Source organism: Spea bombifrons, chromosome 8 (genome assembly GCF_027358695.1).
Source record: "Spea bombifrons isolate aSpeBom1 chromosome 8, aSpeBom1.2.pri, whole genome shotgun sequence".
Classification (NCBI taxonomy): Eukaryota; Metazoa; Chordata; class Amphibia; order Anura; family Pelobatidae; genus Spea; species Spea bombifrons.
The window spans coordinates 19,151,061-19,172,458 of NC_071094.1; the positions used below are offsets into that span (position 1 = coordinate 19,151,061).

Genomic DNA, 21,398 nt, shown 5'->3' on the forward strand with positions numbered 1-21,398 from the left:
GGGAAATGTACCAGGAAATATATTTAAGCAAGGACCTAAAGACAAAGGAAAGCAGATTGAACCATCAGAGTCCAGTCCTGCATCCTTGTCTGAGTTCCCTAAAGCTGACTCTTTGGAGATTTAGCAGAAGCTGATGACTGCTTACAGTCTACAGTCTAACAGGTGACATCTGTCAAGTATGCCAAGATCTAAAAGACCAGGTAAGGTTTGGAGGACATGACCTATAGACCCTGATGTTGCACTATTTTTCTGGCTAGTCTTTGGTAAATGCCTTATCCTGCTATACTTAGGGTCCAACCGCCTACCTTGAGTGTTTTTAGGGAGCAAAGACTGGCTGATAATATAAAAGTTCAACTTTTCTTGCTAGCGACCACCAGAATTTGACAGCCCAGATTATTGAAGATGTATTCTTCATTCACAGCAATAAAAGAGTTTTCCTTTGTCATTCTTAAGAGTATGTTCTTTGCAGTCATACCTCTGCAATTTCTAAGGTTTCATGAAGGTGAAGTGTCCTTAACCCCTCTCCTGGAACTCTGGCCTAAGGTGTTCTCAATCTTTCATCTTAATCAAAGGATTATCTTATCTACATACCTGGGAACTTCTTCACTCTGGCTACCCGGAGCCTTCCCCTGCTGGGCAGTCCCGCTCATGTCGGTGGGCATTCCCGCTGATGTTGAGGGTGTTCCCGTTGATGTCGGTGGGAAACACACCCATTTATGGGGCAAATGGGTAGGAAGCCCTGTCACGCCAACATGTGTAGTGCATACACGGACTTGCTACCCGGTAGGGATGACGAATTTCAGCATGAGAGGGTTTAATTTAATAATTGTACAGGCATGTGGTGCCAAAAGGTCTTATCAGATAAATTTGTCTTTTGAAGCTATGTCTACTTGATCCACCATATGACTGTATCCCCTCATAGATACTGGATTCTTTGATATACTAAGTGACCACTAGCAATCAGAAAAACCATTTCATATCCAGGTCATATCCAACACATACATCAATAATAACCCATACATTCATAATCATACCTCCTTTTGTGCATATCTAGAACGGGGAAAGCACACCCTACCAAAAGAATACAAATATGGGTAGTGCAACTTAAGCTGTTTGGAAGGAATTGTGAAGTCTGATATTCAGTCATAAGTAGCAAGTGTGACATATCTATGGACTTCATAATTTACAAGAAATTCATAAATGCATGAATTATTGCTGTGGCAAGCACAGGAGGGATGATAAAATGAAAATTAGTTATTTTGACTGATATGTTTCCACAACACAAGGGGGAGGTCACTTATGGTTCCTGTAGGTACACCTTCCCTCCGCTTATACCACCTCTGGGCCAGCTTGGAAACTCGAGATGAACTGGAAAAGGTATAAAGATAATGAGAGGAAATTGGTCAGTGTGCTTACTAGGGGCCAGAAGAACTGTTACTTTACAATTCAAGTGAGTAGTTAAGTTTTCTGTAATTTCTCCTTTTTATTTTGCCTGTTTGGTGTAAATAATCAGTTTATCATCTTTTTTGTATGCACTGTGACTATTTTTTGTTCATAATAAATATTCCTTTATTGAGTTCTGCCTTTGTCTGGTAAAGACTCATGTTACCTCATGAGACCATTTTATTGGTAATTTGAAATCACCTAATTATTGTGTTAAAGTATATTGTGTGGATTTGTAGTCTAATTTGCTTGGGGGACCAATTTATAAATTGTCTTGGTGGTGGCAGCGTTATGATATTAGTTATATCATTATAGTTCATTGCGGGTGGTATTAAGGGTGGATATTTTTATTTTTATCACTATTTCCGGTCTAGGCCAGATGTCAATTTTAACCCTTTTACCACCAGAACCAAGTCACGCGCACGCTTGGAGTAGGTGGATTTGGGTGTTGACCTGGAGAACCGGAGCTTCACCTGGAGATCTCTGGGTCAAACCCGGAGAGTTCCCAGGTATGCTTATCTACCTTTTGTCCTTCATCTAACAAGAAAGAATGGCAGTTGCATTCCTTGCATGTGTCAAGACATGTCTCTTAATCTACTTGGAAAGATCAAGTTCCTAGATAAGATCCTCAAATCAGTTTTGTTTTCTTCTCAGGCTTAAAGATGTCCAGAACTACCATTAGTCAATGGAAAGTCTTTGCTGCGTTGGGGGCTGAGTTTGTGGATCTGCTGCGTACTGCTATTTGTAACGCTGTGGATTTAAATAAGTGCAGGGATTAAGTAAAGGAGAATGAGTGACAAAGGGACTATGGAGATGAGTACAGGGGAGAGGACCTCTCAATGTCACAGTAGGGTCAGGAGGAGGGAAGACTGCAGTCAGTGTGCCAATGAAGGAGCTCCCTGCTGGCGACCAATAAAGTAGCTGGTAAAGGTCTGTACGAGCAACTCTATTGGTCGCTTGTGTCGGAAATGGGTTATATTTTGGAAAAGGGGATTCCAGGTGCCAACACACCTTCGTCTAGGGGTAAATAGCTTAAATCCACGTAGCTCGAATAATCACAAGAAAATGTTTCTTTGATAAGAAAATAGAGTGTTTAATACTGTGATGAAGCCTATGAAGGCTAACACACACAGGGTTACATTGGTAATGAAGATGTATGGTAACAAGAATGTAACAGAGATGTAAGGAGCTGCAACAAGAATGTAAAGATTGTAACAAAGGTATTGGGGAGACACAGTTCTTCTAGGGACAATGACATCACGTTTACAAAATAAGATCAAAAGCCTCACACTAAACAAAAGTTTACGAACAGGCCCTACTGCTTTCACAGACAATGCAATACACTATTTATAGTTGTACAGTTGCCCTTTAATGTGAGCTTCAGGGGGCTATATTTGTATTTAAATAAAAGTCTCCGCCTGTCCTTTCTGTCAGCATGTGAATTCAACTGGCCAAACGTTGTTTAGTTAGGTCAGATCACTAACTCTTTTTACACCTATAATGACTAATTTAAATTTGTTTAATCTAAATATGTTATAATGCTCCCTAAGGTGTCTGGCATAGTCTGCATGCCACCTCCACAGCTCATACGGACCTTTAACTATTGGAGCGGGGAGACCAGGCAGAGTTTCCCTGTCAGGAGTTAAAGGTCTGTACGAGCGACTCTATTGATCCCCTTCATTGGTTGATGACAGAGGAGCTCCCTGCCGGCGAACAATAGAGTCACTCAAACGGATCTTTAACTCCTAGAACTTCCTCAGGCCAAGTTCTGCCATCAGGAGTTAAAGATCTGTATAAGCAACTCTATTGGTCGCTCGTATGGACCTTTAACTCCTGGAGTAGGGAGACCCCACGCCGAGTTTCGGCACCAGGATTTTTAAAGTCTGTACGAGCGATTCTATTGGTAGCCAACAGGGGGCTTGTCTGACATTAACCAACAGTGGCGTCGCCAGGGGGGGGCCAGAGGGGGCCATGGCCCCCCCTACATTATGCTGTGCCCCCCAGTGTGCCCCCCCAATTGAAACGCTAAGCTCTAATTGCAGCCGATGCGACTGACAGTTTCAAAGCGGCTGTAAAACCGCCTCCGCTGGCTGCTTAATGGATTGCAGGCATGCCGATCACTGACTGAGGCTCTTCGTCCCGCCCCTTTGAAGGGGGCGGGCTCTTACGGAACAGTTGCTTGTCACTGCCTGACAGGGAGAAGAGCATGAGGGAGAAGAGCAGTCTGCTGTGTTACAGTGGAAGAATGAAGGCCAGCAAAAAAAGTATTTTATTTTAAATAAATAGTGGAGGTGACAGAAGGAGGGACATTAACAAGGGGGGCTGCATTGGGAAAATTAAATAATACAAAAAGATGGTGGCTGGGGACATAATTACACATCAGGGTGGTTAGAAGGATGTCACATATATCAATACACAAACTGGGGGGGGTTAATACACATGGGTATGGGGGCCATTATATTAACCAGTACAAGGGGTTGGTGCATCAATACACAAGGGAGGGGGGCTGGCTGGGGGCATCAAATAAATCAATTCCCAAAAGGTAGGGGGCTGGCTGGGGGCATCAAATAAATCAATACACAAGGGAGGGGGGCTGGCTGGGGGCATCAAATAAATCAATACACAAGGGAGGGGGGGCTGGCTGGGGGCATCAAATAAATCAATACACAAGGGTGTATTGCAAAAATGCACAAAGGGAGGGTGGCTGGGGGGGCACAAATACACAAGGGTCAATACACACAAACAGCAAAGCAATGTGGAAGGCATTTTATATGGTTATCCCATCCTGATGTGGGGGTCCATGTGGCAGCAGAGCCTGTCCTGGTGTATGTGTTTGGGTGTCAGTGTGGCAGACCCTGTCCTGATATGAGTTTGGTCATCTGTTTCCTGGCACTTTACTTGCTGTAGAGGGTTAAAATAGAACTTTGTAATTTTTATTTATCCAGATTTTGTGGTCACTTCAGAGGACAAAACTTTCTAGGCCTAGAAATCAGAGGAAAAGTAAAGGTTTTGTGTTATTTACTCTTATTTCAATCTGAATATATTATTAAAAGTTAGATGTTGGTTCAGAGTTTGTGAAACTCAATTCTTGATTTCATTATACAGGACGCTATTCCCCTTTGGTTTCACAGGCCTTCACAGACCAAGTGCTACTCAGCTTAGTTATATGCAGCTGTATGCATTGTGTTATCTGTGATGAGGTGTTCATTTGGTGACGCAGTGCTAAGATGGTTGTGATGCATTAATGGCTAAAAGTTTTGTTGAAGTTTCCATTATGTCTAATCTCCTTAATTTATTTGGGCCTTTTAACTTTTTTGATTTCTGGGATTTTAATAATGTGATAAAAAAGAATGATTTATAGTTGTTTGGATGTCAAATAGTGTGTCAAATCCTGTTGATCTGTATCTGCTATGTTTCCATACATTATTTATGTATACCTGCAGATACAGGTTTTTTTTTTAATCTCATTCAGTTGCGTGTGCTGTTTCCATGTGTTGTTTATTTGATCTATACCTGAACTACAGGGTGTAAGTAAAAGAGCGGTATGGTTTAGTGAATGAGGGGACAAAGGGACTGTGGGGATGATTACAGGGGAGAGGACCTCTCAATGTCACGGTGCAGTCAGAAGGAGGGAACACTGCACTGACTCTCACTGTCTTCCCCTGATCTGCAGTCAGTGTGGCAAATATATTGGCAGCAGGGTCTAATATTAATATATATTGGCTACAGGGGCTAATATTAATACATATCGGAAGCTGGGACTAATATTTATATATATCGGCAGCAGGGGCTAACATTAATATATATTGGCTGCAGGGCCTATTATCAATAAATATTGGCTGCAGGGGCTAATATTTATATATATTGGCTGCAGGGACTAATAATATATATCGGCAGTAGGGGCTAATATTAATATATGTTGGCAGCAGGGTATAATTTCTATGTATATCGGCAGCAGGGTATAATATTAGTATGTATCCGCAGCAGGGGCTAATATTAATATATATCCGCAGCAGGGGTTAATATTAATATATATCGGAAGCAGAGTGTAATATTTCTATATATCTGTAGCAGGGTCTAATATTTATATATATTGTCAGCAGGGGCTAATATTAAAGAATGAAAAATAACTGTCACTTTAGCTGTTATTTTGAAATCACATTTTAATCACAGTCTTTACTTCAAAGAGATAAATACATATTATGTAGTTAAAATGCACGTCTAACGTGTGTATGTATATATGTATATATATATATATATAGTGTATATGTACCGTTTTATATTGGCCCCCCTACTTTGGTCCCTGGCCCCCCATGTGCCCCCCCTAAATATGAAAGCTGGAGACGCCACTGTTAACCAATGAAGAGCAGCTGCACTTCATTGGTTGATGGCAGAGGAGGCCCCTGCCTGCGACCAATAGAGTTGCTCGTACAGACCTTTAAAATCCTGGCGCCAAAGCTGCTGCATACCGTGTTAATCCCGTATTAAAAATCTTTGTATTACACAAATATTTACCTGAACCGAACACAGGAATGGGTGAATATTCGTGGAATACAAAGGTTTTTTCCCCATGAAGACGAACACAAAGAGTTGGCTGGCGCTCAAGTCTAGTATGCACCGCAACATCCTTAAAAGGAATTTAACCCCTTCAATCCCCTATAGACGTACCGGGACGTCCAAACAACGCCCACTAAGAAGCCCCTATGGACGTACCGGTACGTCTAGCCCTTCGTGCAGCGTCAGGGACACATCCCTGCCGCTGCACGGGAGTCCAGGAGAGAGTGAGATAATTTTGCAGAGCTGCAGTGTTTAGTGCAAAACCACATCATATATAAACCCCCAAATACCTGTTTTAGAAATTGGGTAGATAGGTGTCGTGTGCAATGGTGCAACGTGTCTTCAGCGCTGAGGAGGCTTATGACTTCCTCACTCAGTCTGATGACGAAGCCACTCTGACTGCGTCAGACGACGATGCCACTCTGACTGCATCAGATATTGATCCAATATCTGATTAATCTAGCTGTGCGTCAGATAATGACGAGTCAGAGGAAGAAGATGATGGCCAGGGTCCATCTGCTAAAGCCAGGCGTGGAGAGCCTGACTCTAAATATAATTGGGTGCCCCCAAATATGATAGACCCAGTAATCCCTGCTTTTACTGGGACTCCTGGCATCAGATGTGACATTGATGCTAGTGAGCCAAAGTCATTTTCCAATTTAATGTTTGCCCCCGAGTTTTTTGAGCTGCTAGCAGCTCAAACAAACATCTATGCAGCCCAGTGTCAGGCAGCTGACCAAGGAGACAGAAGCCAGACCCGGTACCCCACTGACTCCCATGAAATTAGAAAATTTTGGGCCCTGACCCTTATGATGGGCATTGTGAAAAAGCCCACTATACGATCATATTGGAGCACAGATCCCATAATATCCACCCCTGCTTTTTCCCCAAATAATGCTCCGGAACAGGTACTTTGGGCTCCTAAAATTTTTACATTTTTGTGACAATTCCCAATGCCCCCTTAGAGAGCACCCCCAATTTGACCGTTTATATAAATTGAGGCCCATTATTAATTTTTCAAGTAAATTCCCTGAAATTTATACCCCCGATAAAAATGTGGCTATAGATGAGTCCCTGGTCCTATTCAAGGGTAGACTGAACTTCAAACAGTATATCCCGTCCAAGCGCTCGAGGTACGGTGTAAAGTTTGTGACAGGCCTCCCTTTTCCTTGGGATTTTTGTCAAGGATCTTGGCTGTAACCACAGTCTTCTAGGGTCCAGGACACATCCAGCTCAGCTTCAATGTTTATTTTAAAGGAATAAACAGCAGCAGTTATAAGTAGAATAACAGTCTTTGCTTTAGCACTTGCTTAGGACAAAACAGGTCACAAGTTACCATCAATATGGCTTTGCAGAGAGAAACCACCCCTCAGTTTATCAGCTCTCCGAGCTGGCATAACAGTGGCTTCCTTCTCTGAATCAGGCTCAAAACCCTTTAACCTTCTGCCTGCTAATTAATCAGCCACAGGTGAGCTGTTACTTAGTCCACACCTGTGGAGCTCCTGTCCAGAATGCAGGCTCTGGACTGGATCAAAACAGCAATTAGTGCTGTTGGAGCACTGGCCCACCCTGCTCTTCCAGATGCTCCGCCCCAGGGACCCTTACCATGTTTTGCAAACTGACAGTAGTGCAGTTTGTAAACAAACAACATATTTCCCTGGGACATATTTTAACCCCTTCAGGACCGGGATTTTGATACTAACGTGTCGCTAAAGGACCGGAGCCGTTTTTGTGTTTTTGCCATGTCTTTCTTCAACTGTAATTTCTCTCTTATTAATTGGTGCACCCACACAAATCATATATTGTTTTTTTAGGACAAGTAGGGCTTTCATTTGAAACCATATTAAGCTGGGTAGTACATTGTTTTGTTTGAAATAAACTGGAAAAAGTGGTGAAAAAATGAAAAAAACGCATTTTTTTACAGTTTTGTATACATACAAATTGTACACACATTGAACCAATGGGAAAAAATTATCCCAAATATATTCATTGAGTTGTCCTGATTTGGAAACCACCCAACATGGCCAGGATTTTCATCTATTTTGACCAGTATAGGGCAAATATTGCTAGGCATGCATCGTGTTTTTGAAATGTAATTTTTTGCAAATTTGGCATGGTAGTCTAATAACTGCAATAGTTGTCACAGATACTGATTATCCCCCCAAAATTATATGTTTATGAAAAGTAGATAAGTCAAGGTGTACAACTAGGGTCATTTTGACACTTTTCAAACAGGGATTTTATCGCCAGTTGCTGCCAAATTTTGAGGTATTTTTATATTTTTTTGGGTTTTTTTGCATATGTTGCAATGTTGCTTTAGATTTTATATTATATTTTGTATAGAATTTGTGCAACTGCAGAAAAAAACACCAAATTGTGTTCACCAACATCCCCCGGTTCCAACAAGGCCTCACATGCATGGTTCATGCATTTTTTGAGGAAGCTATGAGGGCAAAACTGGAACATGCGCATTTTCCTTTTCACATTTGGAATTTTCAGAAATTGGTTTCCTGGGCCCATATCCCATTTGGGACATTTTGGAAGCCCCCCGCTGTAAATTACCCCATAAAAGTATATATTTATGAACAGTAGACAAGTCAAGGTGTTCAACTAGGGTAGTTTTGACAGTTTTCAGCTAGCCATTTCTTCACTCGTTTCTGCCAAACTTCACAGGGAAATTATTTTATTGCGTTTTTAACGCATACATTTCAATGTTGCACTGAATTTCTTGCACACCATAAGTGCAACAGTGGAAGAAAACACCACATTTTGTTCACCAAGATCCCCTGATTCCAACAAGACCTCACATGCATGGTTCATGCATTTTTTGAGGAAGCTATGAGGGCAAAACTGGAACATGTGCATTTACATTTTTTGAAATATTTTTTTTATCAGATTGCTTGTAAGTGACAGGTTTAGGCCGCTGACATCAATCAGGGAGACCGATCAATAATCAGCGACTTAAAATGTCACCGACAAGTGATCAGGTAATAATTATGATTATTTCATTTATTAATAATTTGTGTTTTTTCATAATTACCCTAGATGACCCCTCTCTCTTTGTAGAGCAGGGTCATCCGTGGGCTGCCATAATGATCCGATCACTCCTATTGGCCAGGAGCGATCTGATCAGCCCAGCATTTGACCTGGAAGCACCCTGGACTTTCAGGTCAGTGCTGGTATTTTTTTTATTATTATTTTTATTATTTTTTTATTATTTTTTTTATTTATTATTTTATTAGTATTTTTTTAAAAAAAATTATTTTTTAATTTTTTTTTTTTTAACTCTTTCAATGCTGATGCTCCATTGAAGCACAGCATTGATTGATATTTAGTCCCCACAAGCTTGTGGGGACTAATATTAACCCCTGCAATGCTGCGATGGGGGTCATAAACAATCGCAGCATTGAAGGGGTTAATTGAGGAAGAGGGGGGGTAGGGGTTAACTATGGGGGGTGGGGGTGGGGGGGCTGGTCTCCACACTAATGTGGAGACCAAAGAGCCCTGTCTCCCTGTCCCTGAAGCTGCCTCTGGCAGCTGGGACACAATCTCCAGTGGACTGGAGATTGTGGGAGAGGAGTCTCTCTGATCAGCCCTACAGGGCTGATCAGAGGACTTCTGGGGGTTCGTTTTTGCTGCTGGAGGTCTGCCTGGGCTTCCAGGCAGACCACCAGTAGCAGAACCCCCTAAAAAACGGGAATTAACCCCTTCAATGCCGCGATCGCGGCATTGAATGCAGCGATCGCGGCATTGAAGGGGTTAACGCTGCACTGATGCTCTCATGGAGCGATCAGGCAGCAGGGGGGTGTTGGATCAGGCCCCCACACTTGTGTGGGGACCCATTCAACACCCCCACCCCTTCCCTGAAGCTGCCTGTGGCAGCTGAAACAGCGATTGCAGATTTTTCTGCAATCGCTGTTTCTGCCTAGAGAATCACTCCGTGGGAGTGATCGTAGGCTTGGGGGAGGGCTTAGACAGGCTGTGCTGTCTGCCCAGGACTCCTGGGCAGACGGCAGCAGCAGCGCCCCCGCGATCACCGCGATTGTGGTGATGTGGGGGCGTTTTTTGGAGGAGACGTACCTGGTACGTCCCGGTCTACCGGTGACTGTTAACCAGGAAGTACCAGGTACGTCCCGGTACGGAAGGGGTTAAAGCAGGCTGGTCTAATATACCTGCCATCTATCACTTTACCACACCTTTTGTCACATATCCTCCCCCCCCCAGCTCAGACCTAAGGGGTTGAGCGACCATGGATATCAGAGCATGTACTCTGGAAAGGCCATCATCATTTCCCTGTTTGAGGCCTGCCCTGTGTTCCACTGTGAAATTAAAGGATTGCAAACTCAAAAACCACCTGGTAATTCTGGAGTTTTTCTCTTTGTTTTGACACATCCAAGTCAAAGGTGCGTGATCTGTTATTAATCGGAATTTCCGACCTAGCAGGTAGTATTTAAGAGACTATAATGCCCATTTAATAGCGAGACACTCCTTTTCTACAATAGAGTAGTTTTTCTCTTGTGGGTTTAGTTTCCTGCTCAAAAAGAACACAGGATGTTCTTCACCCTGATATTCCTGGGAAAGGACAGTTCCTAAGCCCACATCAGAAGCATCTGTCTGAACTATGAAGCTTCTGGTGAAGTCCGGAGTTACTAAGACTGGTTGGGCACAGATAGCCTCCTTCAGTCTTTTTTAAAGCTTTGTCTGCTTCAGGGCTCCACTTAACCATAACTGAGTACCTTGCCTTAGTGAGGTCAGTTAGAGGAGCAGCAATGGTAGCGAAATCTGGAATAAACCTCCTATAGTAACCAGTCAAACCCAAAAATGCCCTTACTTGTTTTTTCGTAAGTGGCTGTGGCCATTTTTGTATGGCTTCCACTTTTGCAGTTTGTGGTTTAACCAATCCTCTCCCAATTGAATATCCTAAGTACTTAGCCTCTTCTAAGCCAATAGTACATTTGGAAGGATTGGCAGTTAAACCTGCCGAGCGGATAGAATCAAGCACTGCTTGAACTTTTGGAAGATGGGATTCCCAGTCTGTACTGTGGATGACAACATTATCTAAATAAGCAGCGGCATAGCGAGTATGGGGTTTAAGAATTCTGTCCATCATTCGTTGGAATGTGGCAGGTGCACCATATAACCCAAATGGCAATACAGTGTACTGAAATAGGCCACTGGGTGTTGAAAAGGCTGTTATTTCCTTGGCCCGGTCTGTGAGAGGGACTTGCCAGTAACCTTTTGTCAGGTCTAGAGTTGTCAAATAGCGTGCTTTACCCAGTCTTTCTATTAACTCATCAACTCTTGGCATTGAGTATGCGTCAAATTTTGACATGCCATTCAACTTCCGATAGTCATTACAGAATCTCCATGTGCCATCAGGTTTTGGCACCAATACAATAGGACTGCTCCAGTCACTCTGGGGTTCCTCAATGACTCCAAGTTTTAGCATTTATTCGACCTCTATGTTTATAGCCTCCCGCCGGGCCTCAGGTATTCTATAGGGTTTGAGATTAACCATTTTCCCTGGTTCTGTGACTGTCATGTTTGATAACATTAGTCTTTCCTGGGACTACAGAGAAAACATCCTTATTTCTTCTGATAAAATCCCTGACCTCTTGCTTCTGATGTATAGCTAGTGTTTCAGCTATATTTACCTCTGGCTCGGCCTTAGGAAGTGCTGAAGGTTTTAAAGCCACCAAGACCTCTCTGTCTTTCTAAGGTTTCAGCAGATTTACTTGATACACCTGCTCAGGCTTTCTTCTACCTGGTTGCCTAACGTTATAATTGACGTCACTCGCTTTCTCGATTATCTCGTATGGTCCATGCCAAGTTGCCAGGAACTTATTCTCTACTGTAGGGACCAGTACCAACACCCTGTCTCCAGGCTGAAACACTCTGATTCGAGCATTACGATTATAACTGTTTTTCTGAGCCTGCTGAGCTTTCTGCATGTGTTCCCTGACAATAGGCAAAATAGTAGCCATTCTATCCTGCATTTCAGCTATGTCAGGCATGTCCAAACTTTTTTCGAAGAGTGCCAGATTTGATGAAGTGAACATGTGCGAGGGCCGACCATTTTGCCTGACATTTTCTGAACCATTAAAATTAAATACAAATTAACTATTTTATGCAAAGTTTATTGAAAACGGCATACCACATCTATCCCTTTCTCACTATCTCCCCTCCCTACCCCCTTCTCACAATCTCCCCTCTCCCTCCCTACCCCCTTCTCACAATCTCCCCTCTCCCTCCCCCTTCTCACAATCTCCCCTCTCCCTCCCTACCCCCCTTCTCACAACCCCCCCTTCTCACAATCTCCCCTCTCCCTCCCTACCCCCCTTCTCACAATCTCCCCTCTCCCTCCCTACCCCCCTTCTCACAATCTCCCCTCTCCCTCCCTACCCCCCTTCTCACTCCCTACCCCCCTTCTCACAATCTCCCCTCTCCCTCCCCCCCTTCTCACTCCCTACCCCCTTCTCACAATCTCCCCTCTCCCTCCCCCCCTTCTCACAATCTCCCCTCTCACTCCCTCCCCCTTCTCACAATCTCCCCTCTCCCTCCCTACCCCCTTCTCACAATCTCCTCTCTTCCTCCCTACCCCTCCTTCTCACAATCTCCCCTCTTCCTCCCTACCCCTCCTTCTCACAATCTCCCCTCTCCCTCCCTACCCCCCTTCTCACAATCTCCCCTCTCCCTCCCTTCCCCCCCTCTTAACGATCTACCCTCTCCCTCCCTACCCCACTTCTCACGATCTGCCCTCTCCCTCCCTACCCCCCCTTCTCACGATCTACCCTCTCCCTCCCCCCTTCTCACGATCTACCCACTCCCTCCCTAGGTCACTTACCATCAACTCTTGTGTTGGGAGCGTGAGGCGTTTGTCTCGGGTGCCGGCGCTTCACAGCTGAGTGCCGGCATATGACTTTATATGCCGGCGCTCAGCGTGAAGCGCCGGCACACGAGACAAACGCCTCACGCTTCCAACACTGCACTCTGGGCAGCGCAGAGGCAGGCGGCGGCGGTAGCAGCAGCGGCGGCGGTGGCGGCAGCAGCAGCGGGGGCAGCAGCGGCGGCAGCAGCGGCGAGCAGAGGAGTCCTGGATTTCTGTCAGTCAGGGGGGTTTCAGCAACCGCTCGGCACCCCTTGGGCCCCCCTGACTGGCAGAACTCCAGGGACCGGTCGCGACCCCGGTAGTTCCGCCACTGCCTACAATTTCTTCATCAGATGCCCTTGTGGCTGTGTGTGCCGGCGCAGGGAGAAGGAAAGCCCAAATTTAACGGCGTCCGAGATTGCAAGATTTGGGCTTTCCTTCTCCCTGCGCCGGCACACACAGCCACAAGGGCATCTGATGAAGAAATTGTGTAGGGGAGGGTTAGATTTCAACCCTCGTCTACAGTCAAACATGAACCCTGTTTAAAGTTACTGTAGACGAGGGTTGAAATCTAACCCTCCCCTACACAATTTCTTCATCAGATGCCCTTGTGGCTGTGTGTGCCGGCGCAGGGAGAAGGAAAGCCCAAATCTCGCGCTTTCCTTCTCCCTGCGCCGGCTGATGACGCCAAGTCCCGTGGCTCACTTGGGGGGCCGTATCAGTCCGGAACGCGGGCCGCAATTGGCCTGCGGGCCGGACTTTGGACATGCCTGAGCTATGTGCTCAATTACACTCCGGTGGGGTGTGCTCTCCTGCTCCCAGGTCTCTTTAGCTATATCCAGCATTCCACGGGGATGCTTCCCATACAACAATTCAAAAGGAGAGAAGCCTGTGGAGGCCTGCGGAACCTCCCTAATGGAGAACATTAGATATGGCAATAAACAATCCCAGTTTTTCCCGTCAGTGTCAATTACTTTACATAACATACTCTTAAGGGTTTTATTAAATCTTTCTACTAAACCATCAGTCTGTGGGTGATATACTGAGGTCTTAAGGTGTTTAACCTGCAGGAGTCTGCATAGCTCTTTGGTGACCCTGGACATAAAAGGGGTCCCCTGGTCCATCAGGATTTCCTTGGGGATACCCACTGTGCTAAACATCATAGCTCCTTTGCTATTGACTTTGCAGAGGAATTACGTAAGGGTATGGCTTCAGGGTATCGTGTTGCATAGTCCAGAACGACTAGTATATACTGATGCCCTCTAGCGGATTTTATCAGTGGCCCTACTAAGTCCATAGCGATCCTTTCAAAGGGTACATCTATGATAGGTAGGGGAACTAACGGGCTACGAAAGCCTTGAACGGGGCCCTGTGCTGGCATTCAGGGCATGAAGAGCAATAGTATGTTATAGCAGCAAGCACTCCAGGGCAGTAAAAACGTTTAAGGACTCTCTCTCTCTGGTTTTATCAACTCCAAGGTGTCCTCCTAGTATGTGGCTGTGAGCCAACTTCAATACTATATTACGGAAAGCCTGTGGAACCAACATCTGCTTAATAGTATCTGCAGCTTTCTTTTCTACGCGGTAGATTAGGTAATTTAACGTTTCAAAATAAGGGAATGACAGTGCTTCTCCTGGCTGAGCAGCAACCCCATTTACAACCTTTATATTGTTTCGGGCTACAATTAAAGTGGGATCTTCCCACTGGGCGCTTTTAAAATTACCAGGACTGATCCCTATGTCCAATAAGTCATCATTCTCTGCAGTATTAGCCGGCTCCTCACTAGTTTGTTCTGGGTTATCCCCCACTAGTACTGGTTTAGGGTAGTAAGATTTTCCCGGGTGTCTCTCCCGATGGTCAAAATCCAATTCGGTATTGGCAAAAGGAAACACATAATCCTCATCAGCTTGATTAATTTCTGATGAGCTTTGGCCTGTCTTTTCTGCAGAGGCCCATAATTCTAGAAAATGGGGAAAATCTCTACCTATTACCACCTGCTGGGATAGTCTAGGTAGTACACCCACTCTGTATTTTAGAGAACCATATGGGGTTCCAATATTTACTTCTGCTGTGGGATACTCTCTCTTATCCCCATGAACACAGATAATTCCCACTTTTTGTACATGATCAGACTTCACATAGGGTATTACAGATTCTGCTACTCATGTGACCATACTTCCTGAATCAAGTAATGCTTTAGACATTTTTCCATTCACATTAACATAGCACCAATAAGGGTTATTATCATAGTCATTGTTAATAGACGCAACACAATTAAACAAAAATGAATGCATTCCCTCATTTTCACCCATATTGCACTCCATAGGTTCATCCTTCAAGGGGCATTCCTTAGCCATATGACCAGCCTCATTGCACCTAAAGCACTTTACGACATAGTCTGACCCCAATTAGTTCCTCTCCCAGGCCTATTACGTCTGGTTAGCCCTCTGAGTCCTGGAGTATTGTCCCTGGTGTCCTGAGAATATAGCTGCAGTTCTTCAGCCCCCCTTAAACCCAGAACAGTCTTACCAAGTCTTGCAGAATCGTTTATCTGGTGAAGCAGGGCTTAACAGTTCTCCTGCAGCCACATATCTTTCCACCAAGGCAATTAGCTGGTCTGCTGTGTGTGGATCACTTTGGCTGACCCATCGACGCAGGGCCGCTGGTAAACCACGCAAAAACTGATCCATCACTAGGATTTCCACAATGTGGCTAGCTGAATTGACTTCAGGTTGTAACCATTTCCGGGCCAGATGTATGAGGTCAAACATTTGGGATCTTGCAGCTTTGTCCTGGGAAAATGCCCATGAGTGGAATCTTTGGGCAAGTACCGCAGAGGTTACCCCTAGATGTGCCAGGATCTCAGCTTTCAATTTTCTGTAGCCGCTTGCTTCTGCAGGCTCTAGGTCATAGTACGCCTTCTGCAGCTCTCCGCTGAGGAACGGTGCTAGTACGCTTGCCCACTCGGTAGCTGGCCATTTCTCTCTCTCTGCTGTGCGTTCAAATGCCAGAAGGTAGGCTTCAACATCATCTGATGCAGTCATCTTTTGGAGGTAGTGGCTTGCCCGAATCATCTTTGGTCCTGGGGATCTCGCCTCAGGGTCCAAGTCCAGCTTTTCAGAAATAGCTTGGATCTCCTGCTGTAGCACACGGGTAGCATTTTGCTGCTCTTCGCAGGTTACTTTAAATGCCTCAAGGATTCAGTGCTCTCTATTTGTGCTTTGGCCAGGAGTTTAGCATTCTCTGCCTGGGTCAGTACCAATTGCTGCAGAACTGCACTGTTTTCTGTAGCTCTCCTGTTAGCCTCCTGTTGCACAGTGGTGGATTGGATCAAAGCCTTGATAATATCCTCCATGTTAAGCTGTAACTGACTTCTACCCACAGACTTACGTGGATACCCGCATACTCCACCATATGTGACAGGCCTGCCTTTTCCTTGGGATTTTTGTCAAGGATCTTGGCTGTAACCACAGTCTTCTAGGGTAAATGAAGTCCAGGACACATCCAGCTCAGCTTCAATGTTTATTTTAAAGGAATAAAAGGCAGCAGTTATAAGTAGAATAACAGTCTTTGCTTTAGCACTTGCTTAGGACAAAACAGGTCACAAGTTACCATCAATATGGCTTTGCAGAGAGAAACCACCCCTCAGTTTATCAGCTCTCCGAGCTGGCATAACAGTGGCTTCCTTCTCTGAATCAGGCTCAAAACCCTTTAACCTTCTGCCTGCTAATTAATCAGCCACAGGTGAGCTGTTACTTAGTCCACACCTGTGGAGCTCCGGTCCAGAATGCAGGCTCTGGACTGGATCAAAACAGCAATTAGTGCTGTTGGAGCACTGACCCACCCTGCTCTTCCAGATGCTCCGCCCCAGGGACCCTTACCATGTTTTGCAAACTGCCAGTAGTGCAGTTTGTAAACAAACAACATATTTCCCTTGGACATATTTTAAAGCACGCTACTATTGACCATGGCTGGTCTAATATACCTGCCATCTATCACTTTACCACACCTTTTGTCACAAGTTATATAAACTTTGCGAGAGTGGGACGGGATATACTGTTTCCTTCAGAATCTACGAAGGGAAGGACAGTCACCTTGATCCACCTGGCTGCCCACAATCTGTGGGTACTAGTGGGAGGATAGGGGGACAGCAGGTCCCACACTATTTGAATAAGGGCTACCACCTCTGGGTGGATAACTTTTATACCAGCCCAGATTTGTTTAATTTTTTATTTTTACAGCAGACTCCGGCATGTGGCACTGTTAGGCCAACCCGCAAGGGTTATCCTAAAAACCTTACATACCCAAAGCAGAGGCGCGGCACTACCAGTGCTCTGCGCAGTCAGGAGCTGTTGGCCCTCAGGTACACTGACAGGAAAGATGTGTATATCCTCTCCACTATACACAACGAGAAGGTGGTACCTGTCAGTGTACGTGGGGAAGGTGATGCTCAGGGGCTCAAGTCTCAGTGCATCACCGATTACAAAAAGAACATGGGGGGTGTAGATCTTTCTGACCAGTGTCTGCAGCCGTACCTGGTGCTGCGTAAGATCAAGACTTGGTACAAAAAGGTGGCCATTTACCTCACCCAGGTTGCCATGTACAACACATATGTGTTGTACAAGAAATGTGCCACTGGGAAGATCTACACCTTCCTAGAGTTCCAGTTCAAATTCCTGAGGGATATCCTCTTTGAGCAGCCAATCCCTAATGTGCAGGATGAGAATGTCCTGCGTCTTACCGGCAGGCATTTTCCTTCTACAATCCCCACCACTGGTTCCAAACAGAAGCCTCAGAAAAGATGCAGAGTCTGTTACAAAAAGGGCATTAGGAAGGACTCCAGGTACCACTGCCCTTCCTGTCCCTCTTTGCCAGGACTCTGCATCGATGAGTGCTTCATGATCTACCACACCAAGGTAGATTATTACATTTCCGTTATACTTCTTTATTTTTTTTTCGTGTTAGGGTGAGCCACAGGGGAGCATTTTCAATTGGCACAATTCCATAAGTTTTTTTTTCCCTGCAAATTAAAAAAAAAAAAACCATAAATAACCATATGCCAGGGCTCGACAAATCCCAGGCGCCAGGTCGCCATGGCGACAGAGAATTTTGTCCTGGCGCCTAGGTTTTGTCAGCCTCTTACATCCAGAAAAAATTGTGGATGTAAGAGGCTGAGTCACCACATGGGGGCGCTGTTGCTGTCTGCCCAGAAGTCTGGGCAGACAGCACAGCCACTCCGAGCCCGCCCCCGAGCCTGAGATCACTCCCACGGAGTGATCCTGTAGGCTGAAAACGCGGTTGCTGGAAAAGCAGCAATCGTGTTTACAGCTGCCACAGGCAGCCTCAGGGAAGGGGTTTGTGTGTTGATTGGGTCCCCACACAAGTCTGGGGACCTCATCCAACACCCCCCAGCTGCCTGATCGCTCCATGGGAGCGACAGCGCAGCGTTAACCCCTTCACTGCCGCGATTGCGGCATTTAGGGGTTAATTCCCGTTTTGGGGGCTTTGCTGCTGGTGGTCTGCCTGGAAGCCCAGGCAGACCAGCAACAGCAAAAACGAGCCCCCACAAGCCCTTTGATGACTCCTGTAGGTATGGAAGCCTACAGCAGTCATCAAAGAAGACTCCCTCTGCAATGGCTGGTCCATAGACCAGCAATTGAGTCCCAGCTGCCAGAGGCAGCTTCAGGGACAGGGGAGAGGGTTCTTCGGTCTCCACATGAGTGTGGAGACCAGCCCCAACACCCCCCTGCTGCCTGATCGCTCCCTGAGAGCGACAGTGCAGCGTTAACCCCTTCAATGCCGCGATCGCGGCGTTTTAGGGGTTAACTCCCGTTTTGTAAGGGGCTCTGCTGCCGGTGGTCTGCCTGGAAGCCCAGGCAGACCAGCAACAGCAAAAAAACGAGCCCCCACAAGCCCTTTGAGGATTCCTGTAGGCATAGAAGCCTACAGCAGTCATCATAGACTCCCCCCTGCAGTGGCTGGTCTATAGACCAGCAATTGCTTCCCAGCTGCCAGAGGCAGCTTCAGGGACAGGGTGAGAGGGTTCTTTGGTCTCGCCATGAGTGTGGAGACCAGCCCCAACAGCCCCCTGCTGCCTGATCACTCCATGAGAGCGACAGTGCAGCGTTAACCCCTTCAATGCCACAATTGTGTATGACACATTCGTGGCATTGCAGGGGTTAACATTTGTCCCCACAAGCTTGTGGGGACTAAATATCTGTCAATGCTGTGCTCCAATGGAACATCAGCATCGAAAGAGTTAAAAAAAATGAAAAAAATGTATTTAAAAAAAAAACAAACAGCACTGACCTGAAAGTCCAGGGTGCTTCCAGGTCAAACGCTGTGAGTTTAGTAAGTGGGCTGATGATGATCGGATCCCTCCTGACCAACTGTTAGTTTAAAAAAATCCTGGCTCCTAACTTTTTTACCTGGCGCCTAGATTCACAACAAATTTGTCAAGCCCTGCCATATGCATAAAAAACATGCGTGTGGGGTATTTCCGTAATCAGTGATTCAGTATGCCGGCACGTTACAACTTATGCCCTGTAATGTCCAGAAAACCACCAAAAAACTAGGCATGTGGGGTATTTCCGTAATCAGGAGAGGCGGCTGAACACTTTAGGCTGGATTTCTCTGCCATAACATATACCATGTGCAAAATATCCTCAGCAACACAGATGTGTTGGCGAAAAAAAAGCACATGAAATTATTGCTACGGCTGACTTTGGCAGTGATTGGCGGCCACATGGTTGCATGAAAATTGTCCAAATGCTCTTGATGAGATACTCTGGGTTGTCTGCTTTACGGAAATATATACTTTTATGGGGATATTTATAATTAGGGGGGTGCTAAATAGCCCCAAATGAAACATAGGTCTACTAAAGCAAAATGTGAAAATTTCACGTTTGGAATCTATAACGAGCGTGGTCCCGTTTGTGCCCTGTAATGTCCAGAAAACCACAAAAAAACTAGGCACGTGGGGTATTTTCGTAATCGGGAGAGGCGGCTGAACAATTTAGGATAGATTTCTCTGCCGTAACACATACCCTGTACAAAAAATCCTAAGAATACTACAAAATACTAAGACGCGTTGTTAAAAAAAGCACAGGAACTAATTTCTGTGGCCACCTTTGACAGTGATTGGTGGCCAAATACCTGCATGTAGAATGCCCAAATACCCCTGATAGGATAGCCTGGGTTGTCTGCTTTACAGAAATATATACCTTTTGTGGGTGTTTTTGTTTTATTTGTTTAAAATTAGAGTTACAGTCCCATCATACCTAATGTAAAAATTTTACGGCTTTGTATAAAGTAATGTACACCTTATAGTATGTTGGCTTTATGTGCTGGAAAAGTATGAAAATTCTATATAAATTAGGTATTTCTGAAATCAGGACACCTGAATTGATAAATTTGGATGGAATTTTCTGTCACTTTACCCATCTCTATCTTTCCTTGAAAAAACAATATATAGTTTACATGGGTACACTATTCACAGGAAAAGTAAATAATCGATGAACCGATATAGCGCAAAAATGGCAAAATTGCTCCGGGCTTTGAGGTACCAAAAACCCCTGGGATTGAAGGGGTTAAAAAACGGAACGTAAAACCTTGCAAAAAATGCCTTTGAACCTATCAGGATAACCTTCCAACCACTCACTGAGTCTATTATTACCAGCGTTTGAGCTTTTATTAGGTTTAGGCCCAGAAGGAGCTCTCCGCTCCTGTTCCCTGTGGCAACTGCTGGGAGGTGCCCACCAAACGAGCTGCACTTGTGTTTATATTTACAAGTGAAAACCTTGTTACACTTTCTCTGATTAACATTCCTCTGTGCTTGCTGACTGATACCAGCATGCATGGTGTCATACACCACACTCTGTGCTCGCTGGCTGTTGCCAGTGTGCAAGGGGTTAAATTAACTTAATGAAGTGTAACCTCCAGTTTTAGATAGTCTGGCATGTCCAGACTGGAAATAATGGTGAGGCCATCAGAAGTCTTGTGATACGAGTTACTGCCATCTAGGCTCAGCCTACTATGCACATGTCTAGTACGACATGCACTCTGGTCCTCTAGGACCAAATAAATGGCTCCCTATGCAAGACTTTAGGGATAGCATCTGTGTCACTAAGCAGTGCATGACAAAGGTCCCTGGGCAGCCTGTTTGGGCAGGATGACCAACATCCATTGCATGGATGGCCATTCAGGGAGGCCTCCTCCTAAGGACATTTAAGCATGCCAGGGTGCTGTGCAGATATAGACACTGCACACAGTGCATTGTGGAGGAGGAAACTGCCCTTCACTTTTTCTGACAGTGCCAACTGAGTTGGAACTCAAGGACTCTATGTAAAAAAAGTACCTGTCCTACCACTCTGTACTTTAGGGACTGATTCCAGGAAGGCACACTGAGGGCTCCATTGGCGATGCTTGGCGTCTCACGTGCCGTGTAAAGAACCCTCTATGGTTTGCCAGGAACAGCCTGGTGTTGAGGAGGGAAGAGGTCACACTGTAGACCTTATTTTTTCTAGCATGA

General features: G+C 45.2%; 1 long non-coding RNA gene across 1 annotated transcript; it reads right to left on the reverse strand.

The window, feature by feature from the left end:
• Positions 1–9,259: 9,259 nt before the first annotated feature.
• Positions 9,260–10,154, reverse strand: LOC128503635 (uncharacterized). The gene is made up of 2 exons (XR_008355272.1): positions 10,081–10,154; positions 9,260–9,650 (listed from the first exon to the last, which is right to left on the reverse strand). It is a non-coding gene; the product is annotated as an uncharacterized LOC128503635 (long non-coding RNA).
• Positions 10,155–21,398: the final 11,244 nt, after the last annotated feature.